The sequence below is a fragment of the Hevea brasiliensis genome, chromosome 5 (assembly GCF_030052815.1).
Source record: "Hevea brasiliensis isolate MT/VB/25A 57/8 chromosome 5, ASM3005281v1, whole genome shotgun sequence".
NCBI classification, from domain to species: Eukaryota; Viridiplantae; Streptophyta; class Magnoliopsida; order Malpighiales; family Euphorbiaceae; genus Hevea; species Hevea brasiliensis.
In genome coordinates, this window is record NC_079497.1 from 109,706,166 (window position 1) to 109,723,548 (window position 17,383).

The 17,383-nt window shown below is 29.8% G+C and overlaps 1 non-coding gene across 1 annotated transcript; it reads left to right on the forward strand.

Moving 5' to 3' along the window:
• The first annotated feature begins 3,267 nt into the window (after window positions 1–3,267).
• On the forward strand, window positions 3,268–3,374 carry LOC131180386 (small nucleolar RNA R71). The gene has a single exon (XR_009149162.1). It is a non-coding gene; the product is annotated as a small nucleolar RNA R71 (small nucleolar RNA).
• The last annotated feature ends 14,009 nt before the right edge of the window (window positions 3,375–17,383 follow it).

The following is a 17,383-nucleotide window of genomic DNA, read 5'->3' on the forward strand; positions in this document are numbered from 1 at the left end:
TTTGGAGACCCACAACTTTAGAAACACCTGAAAAATACAGCAAGGGTCAAATGCTAAAAATTTCTCCTTTTAATACAATTATTCCACAACTATATAAAAATATGCCTAAATGATAAATATATTTTAACCAGCTGAATTAAACATAAAAACACACTAAAAACACTAAATGTGATGGGAGTAAAATTAATAAATTATGCACTTATTAAATTCCCCCACACTTATTCCATGTTTGTCTTCATGCATGACTTAAACTCTCAATCAACTCCATTTAGAAGTTCCTTAACTTCACCCTATCACAACATTCTCTAACAAAAGATTAAAAATTTGAAAGAAGAGGCAAGTAAAGTAATAACCATCATAATAAATTCCATCAATACCATACCAATATATCAATAATTTTCCAACACAAAACAAAAGGCTTGAAATCAATTAAGCTCACACAATTAAAGTTTCATAAAATTTTAAGTCAATACACACCAAAACACAAGGCTAATTTATCAAGGCACAACCCTTTTTTTTTTTATAATTGAAATTGGTACTTCTCTCTTGTCACAGTTACTTTTTTTTTTTAATTTCAACCGTCATTTTCAGAAAAGTACCTTGCTCATATCCTAGCTAGCTTTTGGCCGGAGAATCGACATGGGGTTCATGAAGAGCCTTGGTTAGTTTGCTTAACTAAAATAGTGGAGCAATTTTCAAGTTCAACCTTTTATTTTCCCCAATTTATGCATCTACATAGTATACAGTGCCTTGATAGATTAAATAAAATTCTGAAATATACATGACACTAGTTTAAAGCACACATAACTAATCATTTCACCATTAAATCAAGCCTAAATGATTTATGCAGGAAAAAAAATTGCTCTATGGTATGGAGAAGAGGGAAAATCCACCATTAAAGTTACTATTACCTTGGCTAAAATCTCAAAAATTCAATCTAAAATAGAAAAGTCATTTAAAGGACAAAGCACTTCTCTCCGAGAGTTAATAAAGAATCATAAATCAATCTTATAAGAACAAATTTTATTTTATTTTATTTTTTTTATTTTTATTTTTATTTTTATTTTTATTTTTTTCTTAACAATTAAAAAGATTGCAGCAACAAATTTCTTCTCCCCCACACTTAAAACTTATATTGTCCCCAATGTAAAGCCCAAATGCAAAAGAAAAAAATGCTAGAAAATAAAATAAAATAGGGGAAAGAAAACAAATCTGATTGTGGCTAACAAGCCACCCATGGGTTGCCTCCCAAGAAACTCTTTTGTTTATCGTCGTTAACTCGACATGGTAAAGCTCTTTAATCCACTTAATGCTCCTGAAACCCCTCATAAAATGGCTTGAGTTCATGATCGTTGACCTTGAACACTTTGTTAGTTCCTAAACTTTGAATTTTAACTGCACCATAAGGAAACACATTAGTAATAACAAAGGGTCCAATCCAACAAGAACGCAACTTACCAGGCATCAGCTTCAATATAGAATTGTACAATAAAACTTTTTACCCAATCACAAACTGCTTCCTTAGTTTGTCATGGAATACCTTTGTCTTTTCTTTATAGATCCTAGAATTCTCATAAGCCTTAAGGCAAATTTTCTCTAATTCATGCAAATGTGATTTTCTTTCTAACTGATCCTCCATGGTTAACTCAAAAACATTCTGCACAAATGTATCAACAACATCAATAGAAAAGACAGAATGATTATCAGCAGGATACTTCATGGCATCAAAGATATTAAATTTGACAGTCTCCCCATCAAACTCTATGGTTAAGGTACCCTCATCCACATCAATTTTTATCTTGGCAGTTTAAGGTACCCTCATCCACATCAATTTTTATCTTGGCAGTTTTTAGTAAAGGTCTTCCAAACAAAATCAAAGCTGAATTTTATGAGAGAGCACTATCATCCTCCATATCCAGAATGTAAAAATCTACAGGAAAAATCAATCCTCCAACCTGCACCAACACATCCTCAACTACTCCCAATGGGTAAGCATTAGAACGATCAGCTAATTGAATAATGATACTAGTTTCTTTCAAACGACCCAAATTTAAAGTTTGAAAAACTAAATTTGACATAACATTAATAGATGCTCCTAAATCTGCCATTGCACTTTCAAATTTAGAATCACCTATTCTGCAGGGAATAAAAAATGAACCTGGATCCTTACACTTAGGGGCTAATTTTCGCTGAATTAATGCTGACATATTTTCCCCCACACTGATCTTCTCATTATTCCTCAACTTGCGCTTTGTAGTGTATAACTTCTTAAGGAATTTAGCATACTTGGGAACTTATTTGATCGCATCAAGTAAAGGAATATTAACCTCTACCTTCTTAAAAGTCTCCAAAATTTCCTTCTCTTGTTCTTCTTTCTTCGTCTTGGCCAACCTGTAGGGGAATGGAGGAAGAACAGAATTATTAACCTTATTCAGTTTAGGTTCAGTATTTACCTCAACTTCAGACTCTTTTTCTCCTTGCTTCTTCTTTTTCGTTGACTCATGTGGAGTCTGGTTATCAACTTCTTTCTCACTCCGCAACAGTATAGCACTCGTACTTTCTCTGGGGTTCATGACTGTTTGTGATGGAAGCTTTCTAGAACCTTGAGCTTCCAGCCTACTCACAGATGAGGCTAACTAACCAATCTGCCTCTCTGTATTTTGAATACTATTTCTGGTCTCCTGTTGAAACTGTTGGGTATTGTTAGCCAAAGCCTTAACAATTTCATCAAGTGACATACCTTGATTTGAGGGAGGCGGAGGTGGAAGTGGTTGATTCACTTGTGGTCTTTGCTACTGGTATTGGTTTTGCACCGGTTGATTCCCATAACTCAAATTGGGATGATCATGCCATCCTGGATTATAAGTATTGGAAAAGGGATCATACCTGTGTTATGGCTGTCCATAATTTCCTACTGTATTAACATGTTGCATTGATTCATCCTCTTGTAATGCTGGACACATGTCAGTAGCATGACTCGAACCCGAACAAATTCCACATACCTTAACAATTTGCATATTCCCTACAGCCAACTACTAATCAGAAATTTGTTTCTCAAGGGTAGATGTACTTACCTCATTAACCTTCATGGGTGTGTGATCCATTTGCATTCCAAACTGCTGAGAGTTTGCTGCCATGTTAGCAATCAGCCTCCTTGCTTCATCTGGTGTTTTGTCAACCAAAGCTCCTTCACTGGCAGCATCTATCATACTGCGGTCTATTGATAGAAATCCCTCATAGAAATACTGAATCAACAGCTACTCATTTATTTGATGATGGGGACAGCTTACACACAGCTTCTTAAATCGCTCCCAGTACTCATACAATCTCTCTCCATTGTACTGCCGAATGCCACAAATTTCTTTTCTTATGTTGGCAGCACGAGAAGCAGGAAAATAATTCTCCAAAAATATCTGCTTCATCCCATTCCATGAGTTAACAGATTCAGAAGGAAGATAATACAGCCAATCCTTAGCTGTGCCCTCCAGTGAGAAAGGGAAAGCTCAAAGCTTGATCTGATCCTCTGAAACTCCTTGAGATTTTATGCTGGAACACACAATATGAAATTCTTTTAAATACTTATGTGGATCCTCACCTGCAAGACCATGAAACTTAGGCAACAAATGGATTAGTCCAGATTTCAACTCAAAAGCAACATTTAAAGCAGGGTATTGAATACACAAAGGCTGTTGGTTTAGATCAGGAGCAGCCAACTCTTTCAAAGTCCTAGCAGCAGCCATGGTCTCGTTTTCGGAATTTGACTCCGAATCCGAATCCGAATCCGAACTTAGCTCATTTGGAGATTGGACTCCTTCAGATGTACTCGAAATCTGCCTGGCTTGCTTAGCCAATTTTCTCAACCATTTAGCTATTTTTTCTACTTCTGGATCAAAGATCAACTCACCAAATTGAGAAATTCTTGTTATAAACAAAAAGAAATCAAAGTAAAAACAGAAAAATGCCTCAAAACCCTAGAAAAAAAATCTAATTTGGCCTCAAGAAGGTGGGGCCGCCCTTCAAATTCAACCAAAATTCTTAATGAACAGTAGCACCGTAATTTTTTTTTGAAAACCTAAAAATAGCAACACTTCACAAACAGAGTTAATAACAAAATATCCTAACACCAAAAACACAAAATCCAATAAATTTCAGTCCCCGGCAACGGTGCCAAAATTCTTGATGGGTGTCGAAACTAACAGAAATTAAATTAACTGAAATTATCAATTGTGAAATATTTTCTGTAGCAAGTGGCAAATCCAGGTCGAACCCTAGAGACTGAATTATTAAATTTTGTACACTTGTGTATAACAGAAAATGAAAGAAACAAAGATTGTGTGAGGGGGGGGGGGGGGGTTTGTAACACAAAATCAAAAGAAATCAGAAATTTAAGAACTAAATATGAAAATCTCAATTTAAACAAACTTCAGTCCAAGGTAATTCGCATTCCAATGCATTGATTTTGATCATAGACAAAAGAAATACAATTATATCTTATTGAATACTTAACGTAAATTTACCAAACAGCAAGGTAAACCCTTGACTTCCCTATACTCATCAATTCGAGCCCAGCACTCTTATTGACTCTAATTATTAACTGAGTTGGTATTAAGCAATCCTCATCAAATTAATAATTGCTTTAAGAAAAGGAAGTAGTTAAGCTGAACAATAATTTATGAAGCATAAATCATTTAATCCACCCTATTGTTTCCTTAGGTTATTATCGAAAACTTGGATCATAATCAATAAAACCTAATTACTACTCATGTTCAATCTTACACAATAATTACGGATTATGAAGGTGAGCTAGCAATTAATCAATTCAAACAATTAACTAATAGGCATTTTTAGAAAATCATTCAACAGATCAAATACACTAAATCAGAAAATAATAGATATTCAAAAAGACATAAATTAAATTAAGAACCTGATCTCACAAATCAAGCAAAAGAACTTGAATCCCTTGAATTGAATTAAAAACTTAGCCACTCATGTTCATGGCTTACAGAAAAATAAAGAAAAATAAAGAAGAAATCTAAAAAGAAAATAGAGAACGAAAGTCTGAATTGGGATGCTCTTAGCTGCTGCCCAAGGACGTATTTATAGTAAAAACCTAACCCCAAAGATAGGAACCAAACTAGGAAAAGTTTTGAAATTCAAAATGTAGATTTTCAGCCTGTCTGCATTCAGGTCTCTAGAATCAAGGCTGATTTTCAGTGACTTTCTTTCCGAATCTGCCTCTGCCCTCTTCAGGAAAGTTGTAACCCTATTTCTTAGCTTTTCAACGGGTACTAATTCGCCCAAATCCGAGGTCTACAGCCCAAGTTATGGCCAAAAAATCGGGACTGATTCAGACAGACAGTTCAGCCTATAGTGACAACTTTATTGCCGTTTTTGATAATTAAAATGGTCTCATCTCGCATCAAGCCCTTCATAGAAGTTGTAGAGGTGGCTCTTAAGGTTTAATTGGGCTTGGGCTTGCTCTTGCTTCATTTGGACGTCTAAAACTCCAGATACAAAATAAATACTGAAACTAGTTGTGACACATCAAGTCTGGGCTTTTGCAATAGATTCATAGCTCATTTTGTCAACCTTGGTGACTGATTTGGGCTTTGATCCCTTTTTATCATTTGAAGTTCTCTATCTTAGCTTTTCAATGGATTAAACAGCACTCAATTTGGAGACCCATAACTTTAGAAATACCTGAAAAATACAGCAAGGGTCAAATACTGAAAATTTCTCCATTTAACATAATTATTCCACAACTATCTAAAAATATGCCTAAATGATAAATATATTTTAACCAACTGAATTAAATATAAAAACACACTAAAAACACTAAACGTGATGGGAGTAAAATTAATAAATTATGCACTTATCAAATTCCCCCACACTTATTCCATGTTTGTCCTCATGCATGATTTAAACTCTCAATCAACTCCATTTAGAAGTTCCTTAACTTCACCCTATCATAACATTCTCTAACAAAAGATTAAAAATTTGAAAGAAGAGGTAAGTAAGGTAATTACCATCATAATAAATTCCATCAACACCATACCAATATATCAACAATTTTCCAACACAAAACAAAAGGCTTGAAATCAATTAAGCTCACACAATTAAAGTTTCATAAAATTTTAAGTCAATACACACCAAAACACAAGGCTAATTTATCACACTGAAGTGGAAAGGTGAGGAGTCGCTACTCTAATTTTTGCAGGAAAAATAGAGAAAACCTTTTATTATATTTTCAAAACTTTTGTTTTAAAGAAAATGATCCACTTCTATTTTAGAGATTCAAGGTTCGGGGTCCTTATACGTGTAGGGAAGTTGTTAGGCATCCCACATCGTCTCAAAAGAGTAAATGGATTTAAGGATGTGCTCAAATGAATTAATATCAATAATTTGAAATGGAGCTTAATTTGTAATATTGGTTCCTTGCCTTTGATCAAAAATATAAATGTAGAAATGCTTAAATATCTCACTATTAGGGTAAGTCAAATACACAAGTAAGTGAAGCGACCCTAAAAGTGAATTTTGACTCCATTTGATCTTTGTTTTATTTTTTATTTTTTGAAAACTTTTTATTTTAAAGGGGCTTCTAAATTTGACGAATAATCTAATAAAATTTTATTTGAAAATTAAATTGGGTTTGAGAATTAAATTCCGTTTGAAAAATTAAATTGGGCTTTAAAAATTAAATTTGTTGAAAAAATTGACTTATAAATTAAAATTTTTGGAAATTAGATTAACTTGAAAATTAAAATATGTTTGAAATTAAAAATAGATTTTAAAATAGATTTTTGGTTTTAATATTTTTAATTTTTATTTTTTTAAAATCTCATTATTAAAAAAATAGAAGCCAATTATTTTTAAGAAATTAAATTTTAGTTTTATTTTAAAAAGTTTCAGTTGTTTTAATAAATACAAATATTGTTAAAATGAGTCAAACATAGATGTGATACAAGTGATGCCTTCTTAACATTTTATTAATTTCCTCTCTTTCCTTGATTAAAACTTTAATATCGGGAAATGTGTCATTTAATTCCTAGGGATTTCAATAGATTGTGAAAACTTTCAACTCTCCATTGTTGATCCCATCATCGGTGTCCAAATAACTAAGGGTATTATGTGTGTGCATCTAATTATATACAAATGCAAATTATGAGTTGAACACGTATATTACTCACAAATTGATCGAGGGATTTAGCAAGATGCTCCCAAAAGTTGGATTTTTCAAAAATTTGTAGCTCCAGACTGGTTCAATAATTTCCATACAAGAATAATATTTCGTTTGAATTTATTATTGTCTTTAGAATAGTTTAAGAAAAATTAATCTAATTATTTTATTTTATTGGATATAAGACGAAATAATCATTACGCCCAACAAACCATTAATTATTATTTCTTTAGGTTCGAGATGCAATTATCATCGAACCCATGATCTTTATTTTATTTTATTTTGCTTTGCAAGATTTAAGATGAAATTATCATTAAATTTCTCAAAAGTTTTATTATTTTATTTGATTTATAGAGATTAAGATGGAATTATCATTAAACTCAAAAATAATATTAATTTTAGTTTATAGGATTTAAGATGAAATTATCATTCTCTAAAGAACTTTTAATTTGTAGGGCTTAAGATTAAATTATCATTAAACCCCTAAAAAAACTTAATTAATTTAATTATACTCAATTATAGAGTTTAAGATGAAATCATCATTAAACTCCAAGGATTTATTATTTTTTAATTTAAGGATTTAAGATGAAATTATCACTAAATCTTCAATTATTTTAGTTTTATTTGATTTATAGAGCTTAAGATGGAATTATCATTAAACTCCAAAATCTTGATTTTTATCTGATTTATAAGATTTAATTATCATTAAACATTGAAAGATTTTATATACTTTATTTCAAGTTTGTAGGATTTAAGATGAAATTATCATTAAATTCTAACAAAACTTTAAGTTTTAAAGCCTAAAGTCTAAGATGCAATTATCATTAGTCCTGAAATAATTTTAATTAATTATCTGATTGCCTTTCCTTATGAGGTATAAAATGGAATTATCATTAGACTTCAAGATTATTATATATTTTGATTAATAGGGGTTGTGATGAGATTATCATCAAATCCTAAATATTTTAATTAATTCATTTATTTATAATATTTTATTTATTTTACAATCAAAATGATTTGGGCCTTCCAATAAATTTTAATATCTACTCGTCTATTCAAGCATCATCAAAACACGTAACACCATTATATAAAAAGGGCTTAGGAATTAAAATTTATATTATAAGCTTTATTTACTAATACTAAAATATTAACAGGATGCATGAACTTGGGTTGTATCACTAAGATTCCACTTGTGATGAGCCAAATGCTAATAATGCTCAATGAACTTCGACCGCAATTATGTAGGATCATGCCACTAATTCAATTAGCAAGAATTCCAACTCACAATCTTAAACTTTTTCAATAATAAACATGACACTTATTACATGAGGAAACCATACTTAAGAAAGTATTCCCAAATACCCAAGAATGCATTTAGAATGCCCACACTGATGTTGATAATTCTACTATATACAAATTTTATTCTCATAATTTTCTGGCTTAAATCACCACCTCGTCATAAGTAGGATCTAATACAACACCATTTACGGAAATTAGCATAAAATAAAAGTTTCAACCGAGCATCCCTGAAAACAAGAACCTTTATTATTTTAGTAATATAAGTGGGAAGCATCAAAACATAATCTGTGGGTTTTAGCATCAACAAATACTGACCACACTAAAACCAAAAAAAAAAAAAAATTCATGTAGCTAACAGCTATATCTATTTATTTTCAAAACCCCATCCATCGAGAATTAACAATCAAACCATATAATCCAATTCTAAAAATTCAAGTTCAGCAAACAACCCAACCTCTGTTTCAATTCACTCCAAACCTTCCCTCATTATCATTCAGTATATACGCAAAACAATAAAACTAAGCAATCATAAACAGCCACATAGTATCAATCCTCCCTACCCATTACCAATATGCTTGATCAATAATCAATGATTACTATAAAAAACAAAAATGAATCCATAGTCATCAATTAACAAATCGTAAAAAGAATGTACCGGAGAAGTAACAGACGCAATGGCACCCAAAAAAAGTGAATCCACTTATGAAGCCAACGATCAAATCTAGTAAGTATCTCCTTAATGAATAACTATAGATCTGCTGGGGTTGAGGCAGAAACAAATAGAATGGGTGGCTTTTGAAGGCGCTGATCTGGAGCAAAATAGACACTGGTATTGGTGAAGAAGAAAAGGTGAGCCGTTGGTTTCAACCTGAAGCTGAAATGGGTCTGACACTAAAATATGGAGTTTTTTTTTTTTTTTGTGAGAACAAGTGCCGATCTCTTCCTCCAGAGAGAGCAGATAGCGTGAGTTTTGTATGGAGAGCTAGTGTCCAAAGAGGATCGTTGTTTTCTTCTTAAATAGAGGTTTGGGTTTTTAAAGAGTCAGTCAAAGGGAGAGGAGGAGTTTTCTCTACAGAGACCTAGGTAGCTTAGGAAATTAACAAAATTAATTGATCCTTAATTAATTCCTATCCTCTTCTACTTCACCCTAAAAAATTAAGATGGGAGAATATCCCAAACTTAAAGGCTAAAATTAAGACCCAACAAAGTATTTTTCTTCTTTTTATAAAATAATAAAGAAAATGAAATTTAGAATAAATTGAAATTGTAAGATCAAAAATCAGAATAGAATCCAAATAATTCATTTTGTTTCTTTTAAATTTCTTTCTTTAATTAAATGACACAAATAAAACGACAGTAATTTTTTAAATGAAGATAAAAGATTGAAATCAAAATGCCAACCAAATTGAAATCAAAATTCAAAACAAATTGATTTTCTTTTTGTTCGCTATTTTACTATTATTTTATTTCATTTGTTTTAACTTTTAATAAAAATAAAATTATGTTACACTCACTTCATATAGGTATTTTAGGGTAGTTTTGCATCCATTTTGCCCTTATATTTTAGTATATTTTATGTTTTTAGCTTTATTTTAGTTTATTTGTTAACTTTAGATACTTTATATTTGATTTTCGTAATTTTTGTTGTTTTGATAGGATTTTGTGGCAAAATCGAAGATCAATGAGTGCAATATGAAATAATTTGAAGAGATTTGAAGTTCTTTAAGCATGGAGGAAAGTTGAAGAAATCAAGCCTTGAAAGAGCAAACTAGCCGAAATTTGCTTGAGACTTTGCTTAAGGTCATGCTTAGGGTAAAGCGGCAGTACTTAAGAAGCAGCACAAGTCAAGCACCAGTAGAAGAGTTCATTCTACTCTAAGTCTGCCGAGATTTGAAGGTCCGCTAACCTTAGCGCATACAGTGTGACCGTGAAATTTGCTAAGAAGTCGCTTAGGTTAAGCCAACCCTAAGCAGATCGCCTAACGTGAAAAATGTCACGACTTGGATAATTTTACGCCTCATTTCCTATTCACTCCTTAGCTGTTATTTACTTTTAGGGCAGTTTTTTTAGGACCATATAAATTCATCATTTCCTTATTTTTGCCACAAGAGGAAGGGAGGAAAAACAAAAAGGAAAGAAAATTTAATAGAAAGAGAGAGAGAAGACGCCATTTTCTTTTGGGGAGGAGCTATCACACAGCTTTGGAGCTCGAGAACCAGAGACTTTGGTTCTTCCACAGGTTTTCTATTTCAGTCCTCTTATTATGTTTTCCTTTACTTTTCCATCAATATTTCTTGTAAATACCATCATGAGTGAGTAATTTCTTTATATTTCAGAGTTGGGAAATATGTCTTAGATTAATTTGTGGATTTGGATTGGGTATTTCCTTATTTTATATGAATATGAGTTTTGATTCCTTCCTTGTGTGCTTGATTTACTTGCCTAATGTTGGTACCCATTGGGTATTGTGTTAATCTTTGATTGAAGGACCGAAAGGTGAAAGTCATTGATGGGTAATCATGGATTGGAACTTAAAATCACCTAGATTTAGAAATAAACTAGGACTTTAAGAGGAATTAATTATTGGTTACAAAACTTAATGGGTTTTAAAGTAATCAAATACATACGAAAGTAGGTTTGGTTATTTTAGAATACACTTTGATTTGCTTGAAAAAGATATCAAAGGGATTTAGAATCAATTTCCTTCAAACTCTTTTTTTCCCTAAAAATTGGAATGCCCAAGACAAATCCCAATTAATTTATGCATAAACCCCCAACTCTGGAATCAATTTTTACCATAATTAGACTTTCGTTTAAATTACCCATTATTAATTTTAGTTTAATTGCGAACTAGAATTAGAATTTATTTGTTTGCTCTTTACCCATTTCAATTAGATTAATCAATTTACCTTGCTCATTTACATTTAACATTTATTCATTAATCATTAGCCCAAATAATCGCTTCATTCATAGTTTAGTAATCAAACAGCAAATCCTCGTGGGAACGATACTTGATTCATCACTTTATTACTTGAGACGAGCCGTATACTTGTGGATAAGTCACACCAAATTACTATTTGAGAACTAAAATTAAAAAGAAAAATAAAAAAAGGAAATATTGAAATTGAAAATGCCAATTAAAATTGAAACTGAAAATTCAAAATAGACTGATTATTTTTTGTTCCTATTTTTATTTTATTTTTCGAAAATTTATTTTAAATCCAGACAAAATATAGTATTTACAATATAAAAATTATTTTTTATGAAATAAATGAAATTTAATATTTAAATTTTATAAAAAAATATAAATATTATATTCCTAAATTTTATAGAAATATAATAAAAAGTCAAAATGTGTGGCATTGACGTTTGCATATTTATCAATCATAAGGATTACATAATTACATTCTTATAAATTTTAAATCTCAAATGAAATATAATTAAAAATGAAAATATCAAGTGGTATATTACGTAAAAGTGACAAATGAAAAAAACGATTTTAAACTAATTTTAATTAATTCCGATTGCAAATAATAAATAAAAGTTCAGGTTTCAACATTTTTCTTCTAATCATCACCTTTCTGACATGTTTCAATTGTTGAGAAATTATTATGTGTTCCTGAAATATATGCTCTTTCTATAAAAAAAATCATGAATTTCACTCTTTATTAATATGAAAAAAGTGAAAATTTATGTTTGAGAGATTTAGTGCTTCTGATATATTGTATAATTAACTTAGTTTATAATGTAATTTTCTTCTATTATTATGTATTAGGTGAAGATAAAAAAAATTAAAGAAAAAAACATTTTTTAATATATATTTCCAACTAGAATTTTTAATAGTGAAATTTACACTACCTCTATATTCATAAAAGTAAAGACAACAACATAAAGACACAATTAAAGGGGAATTGAGAGAGAAAGTGAGAGAAACCAAATTAAAACAAACTTTTTTTTCTTTTTTTTTTTCAAATAAAATTATATTGTTTCTGTGAAAAATGTTGCTATCCTCTACATAAAAGTAAACCCACTTTATATTGGAGTTGTAAAATTTAAAATAAATATTAACATGCTTTATTAAAATAACCATGTTTTTAGCAAAGAGTATCCTGTCTCTATTTATTTTCTGTCAAAAATTACAGTCTTGAAATTTAAAATATTAGCTTTTAAATTTATTTTAAAACTAAATTAATATGAATAAAATATTAAAAAAAATCTAAAATTTGTATATATATAAGCTTGACTAGACCATTGAACTCAACTAATTACGCTTATAATGTTTAAGTAAATAAATTTGAACAATAAAACTAAAGTTTAATTTAAAATATTTTAATATTTAGTCATTTCAATTTCTTTTCATTTAAAAATTATGACAAAAACTCAAAAAATTATATAATAAAATCGTAACCATTGATTGTGGTGATTCCACCATAATCAACATTTATAATGGAACCATTATATATACATTGATTTCACCAAATAAAAATTTTAATAACTCACCTTGATCTCATTTTTTCTTTTGCTAAACTCTTTTAATTTTTGTAATACTTGCTATTTTTCGATGTTGAAATATCTACCATTGACGAAATATTCAGGTGAAAATTAAAACTTCACTGACAAGAGAGTAACTGTAAGATATGAAAATATGTTTATGTATATTTGTGTGATATATTCAAAATATATTTAAGAATAAAAAATATTTTAAAAGTTTTAATTCCTAGAAGTTTTTAAGTAAGTGTTTTTTGCAGAAGGAACTTCGGTAATCAAAGGAGGAACTTCGGCAGTCGAAGGAGGAACTTTGGCAGTCGAAGTCCCTTTTCCTGTTCTAATATTATTTTGGACATAATGGATTTCAGTAGCTGAAAGCTGGACTTTTAGTAATCAAAAGTCTCTTGATAGTGAGAGTATAAAAGGGTTCAAAGCTCATTTTACTATAAAAAACACTTGGGTTTTTCTCTTCTTCCCTCTCTCTCAATTACTAGGGCATACAAGAAGTTTTTTGAAGAGATTTTCTTGGGTTTTTCAAGATCTAGAAGTGGATTCTTCTATTTAGAAGTTTAGGAGAGTAGATTCAGGCATTGGAGTTTTGATTCTCTCACCTCCAAGCTTCAAGAAAAGAGGTAACTTCCTTTTCTTCTTGATCTAATAGGTAGATCTAAGAAAGTTAATGAGGGATTAAATTTCTATAAGTTCAATTTCTTGTAAAGTTTTTCTTAAGATCAGTTTTGGGAAGTTATGCATGTTAGGGTTAGGGTTTTGTGATGCATGTTGAAATTACATGTTTTTATTGTTAGTTTAGTAATATTTAAGTGTTTTGGGCCTTAAATGGACAATTTCCTTTGATGGATTTGAAGAAATCCTTGAATATGTAATGTTGAGTTTAGGGAAGATCTAGGATTTGAGTATTTGATTAACGTCTGTGAGATTAAGCATGTTTTCAAGTTGTTTTATATGTGATTAGTTTGTGTTTTGGAATTTTGGGATGAGTTTTAAGGTTTTTGGAAGAAGGATTCTGCAGGTTTTCGATTTGAAAATCCTGGAAATTCTCAAGTTTGGCTGCTAAAAACTATAGGTTTAGCAACTGAAACCCATAGGTTTTGGTAGTCGAAGCATGTAGTTTCTAGGAAAATCTGAAAATTTTCCAAGTTCGGTAGCCAAAGTCCCAGATTTCGGTAGTCGCAGTGGCTAATGCCCAAAATGGGCACCCAATGTTCCAAGGTTTGGCAAATAAAGCCTAAGACTCTAACAGCCAAACTTGGTTCTGTTCACTTTATTTTTCCTTCAATTTCAATGTTCCAAAACCTAATTTCATGGTTTCTAAGGGCCTCTTGGTGCATTACGCATGTTATGTTATAAGCGGAAGTCCTGAGAAGCCTTTGTATGAACCGAGCAAATTGAATATATATATGTTAAGTGAAAGTCTTAATGAGCCTATGTATGAGCTGGACACATTGGATTGGGGAGTCACTAGTGATAAGTCCATCTTATGTAAAATATTTATGATGTGAAACTCATATGAATGATGCATTGCGTAAGTATAAAATGAAATATTCTGGTTAGTTTACTCATGGAGCTTGTGTAAGCTCATCCCTTTCTGAGCTTGTGTAAGCTCACCCCTTTCTCCTAACCCCAGGTAAAAGAGTGCAAAATAGAAGAGTCGTTTGAGAGTTTGACCAGCAAGAATAGTTGTAGAATGTTTTTGTGTATGTTGTATGATTAGTGGACATGTAATATGTAAAGAAATAGTTACTGTATTGGTATTCAAGTTTTGATAAATAGTTTATTATATAAACGAGTAATGTAATTATGTATGTCTAAAATCTAAGCTAACTCTTTATGTAAGTATGTATGTATGATATAATTACACTTTAGTAATTTCACGTATATAAAGATTCAAATTTGAGCATTTTATGTTAAGTTATGAATGAGAAAAATAAAATGTAATAGTTTGGAGTATGCTTGTATTGTGAGATATAAGAATATGTTCATGTATAACAGGTTTTTTTGCTTGCTACGGGTTCCGGCAGCCTTAAACTGACCCAATCCCTAGCGCCAGTAACACCCCTAGCTCATTAGCGTAGCCACTTGTGATTAGGTATCCCTCTCATATTTTCTTTGTTGATTTTTTTTATATTTTATATCATATATATTTTTAATAAATCTCAAAATTATATTATTTTAGAACAAATTTGTAGTTGAACTCAAATCTATTTTTATCAATAGATTTTGAGTTTTTATTTTCTCATTTGTGAGCATATTGAGGATCTGTTATTTCCTTTATTGTGAGGATATATTATCTTTTCATATCATGGATTTGTTGGGCATGCTACTTTATTATTTGGGTGGGGTAGTTTGTTATCCAATAGAAGTTTAAAATTTGATGGTTACTAAATTAAGCTCATAGAAAAATTTTGGAGTCGAACAATAGTAGATTGTCACCTAATGAAGTATACTTCCCACTAAATTGTCAACTCAAATATTTTGTTAATACAGTTAGATCATTCAAATTAATAATAACAATAATAATAAAAATAATAATAATTATTATTATTATTATTAGTGGTTTATCCTAAATATTCTATGTAAAATTATTGTAGTATGTAGATTTGTATTTCAGATTTATATTATATTTCTATTTAATAAAACCTCTTTTATTTTCTAAAAGAAAAATAATTAATTTCAATTTAAATTTTAAAATTTCTAATTTTATAATTCTGAAAAATGATATTTAAATCAAAAGCTCAACTAAGGTTTTGTTTGTTATCATATTAAAACTGCTATTAAAAAAAAAGTTTGTTAAATATAGTAGCAGAGCTATGTTGGGGCTTAAAGGGTCCTTGAACCTCCCAATTAAGCCCCAATAGCTCTCACAATTTTTCGCCTTAAAATGTATTATTTTTTTAATTTTTATTATTTAAGAATAATTTTTTAATTTATTAGTAAATATAATTAAAAATTATATTAATTTATTTACTATTATTAACAATAGGTTATAATTTATTAAAATTATTTTAATATTATAATAATTTTTTATTAACTTATATTAATTACAGCTTATCAATTTTAATAAAATTTTTTTACTTAAATTATAGACAATGTTTTAATTTTTTATATTTTTTTAATGAGATAATTATATATATTTTTATAAATATGTACATTCACATATATATATATATATATATATATATATATAAACTATTTTTTTAATAATATTTAAAATAATTCTTTTCTAGAAAATTTCTTTTTTAAGCCTTAGAACCCAATTCTACACGGACTTAAACCAAAGCGCAACTAAGTCTTGTTGGTTTGCATTATCAAATCAATTTCCTGAAAAGGAGGGCATTTTATTTTCCCTGTACAAGGGAACTAACTTACCTAGGTAGAGCTTAGAAAGTTGCACTACCCTAATCACAATGAATTTACTAATTTATTTTCAAATTTATTATATTTTAAATTATTTTATGAGTATTATTATCTTTTATAATTTACATATAAATTATTTTCGGAAAAGTTAATTTATATATCAATAAATTCCTTGTAAATATAGATTTTGAGAAATGTACTTATTAGAAAGTAAAATACTTATACCAAAATGAAATAAGCACGTACCATTAGTTCAATATTATAACTAAAAAATAAAAAATATTTTTATAATAAATATTTTCTTAAAAACATTTTTTCATAAAAAAATATTTTTCATATATAAATTATTTTCAAAAAACAAATGGAGTATAATTGAGAAAAAGCATATTATGAACCCAAATTTTAATCCCAACACCCTTAAATCCATAATATATTTAGGTGATCCACAAAGTATGTCAAACATGTCACTCATAATACAAACTGTAATTGATATGTGAATGAACCATTGACACAAAGATAGATTGCATTCATTATATAGGAACTCTGTTCTTTCTATTTGTCGACCTCGTGTAACAGGTACTCTGTTTTCTCAAAAGCTCAATGCTAAAACCTCCATAAACTGAATGAATGTATGGTCCAATTACAGGGTTCAATTAAAAATAAAAAATCCAATTAAATTTTGTATATGAGCAGGAGTGGAGTTTCCAATTCCAAATATTGTAAATTTCATTTGCATGTTCTTAATTTTATTTCAAATCTTATTTGTCTCAATGCAATTGTCATATTTGATGTTTGAAAATGTTTTCTTGAAAGATTGGTGGAGCCAAGCACTTGAAAAGAAATTATCTAGAATCAAGTGCTTTTCCACAAATCCAGATTGCACAATCAAACAACTAGCATGTGTAAAATGCAACATACTACCATCAAGTCCAGCTTCAAAGCATTGAATAGTTTGGTTTGATAATCACATGTACCAGACTGTTGTGACTCAGACTCATGTTCTTACCAATTAATCCCCTTCAAAGATGCTTAAAAAATTGTAAA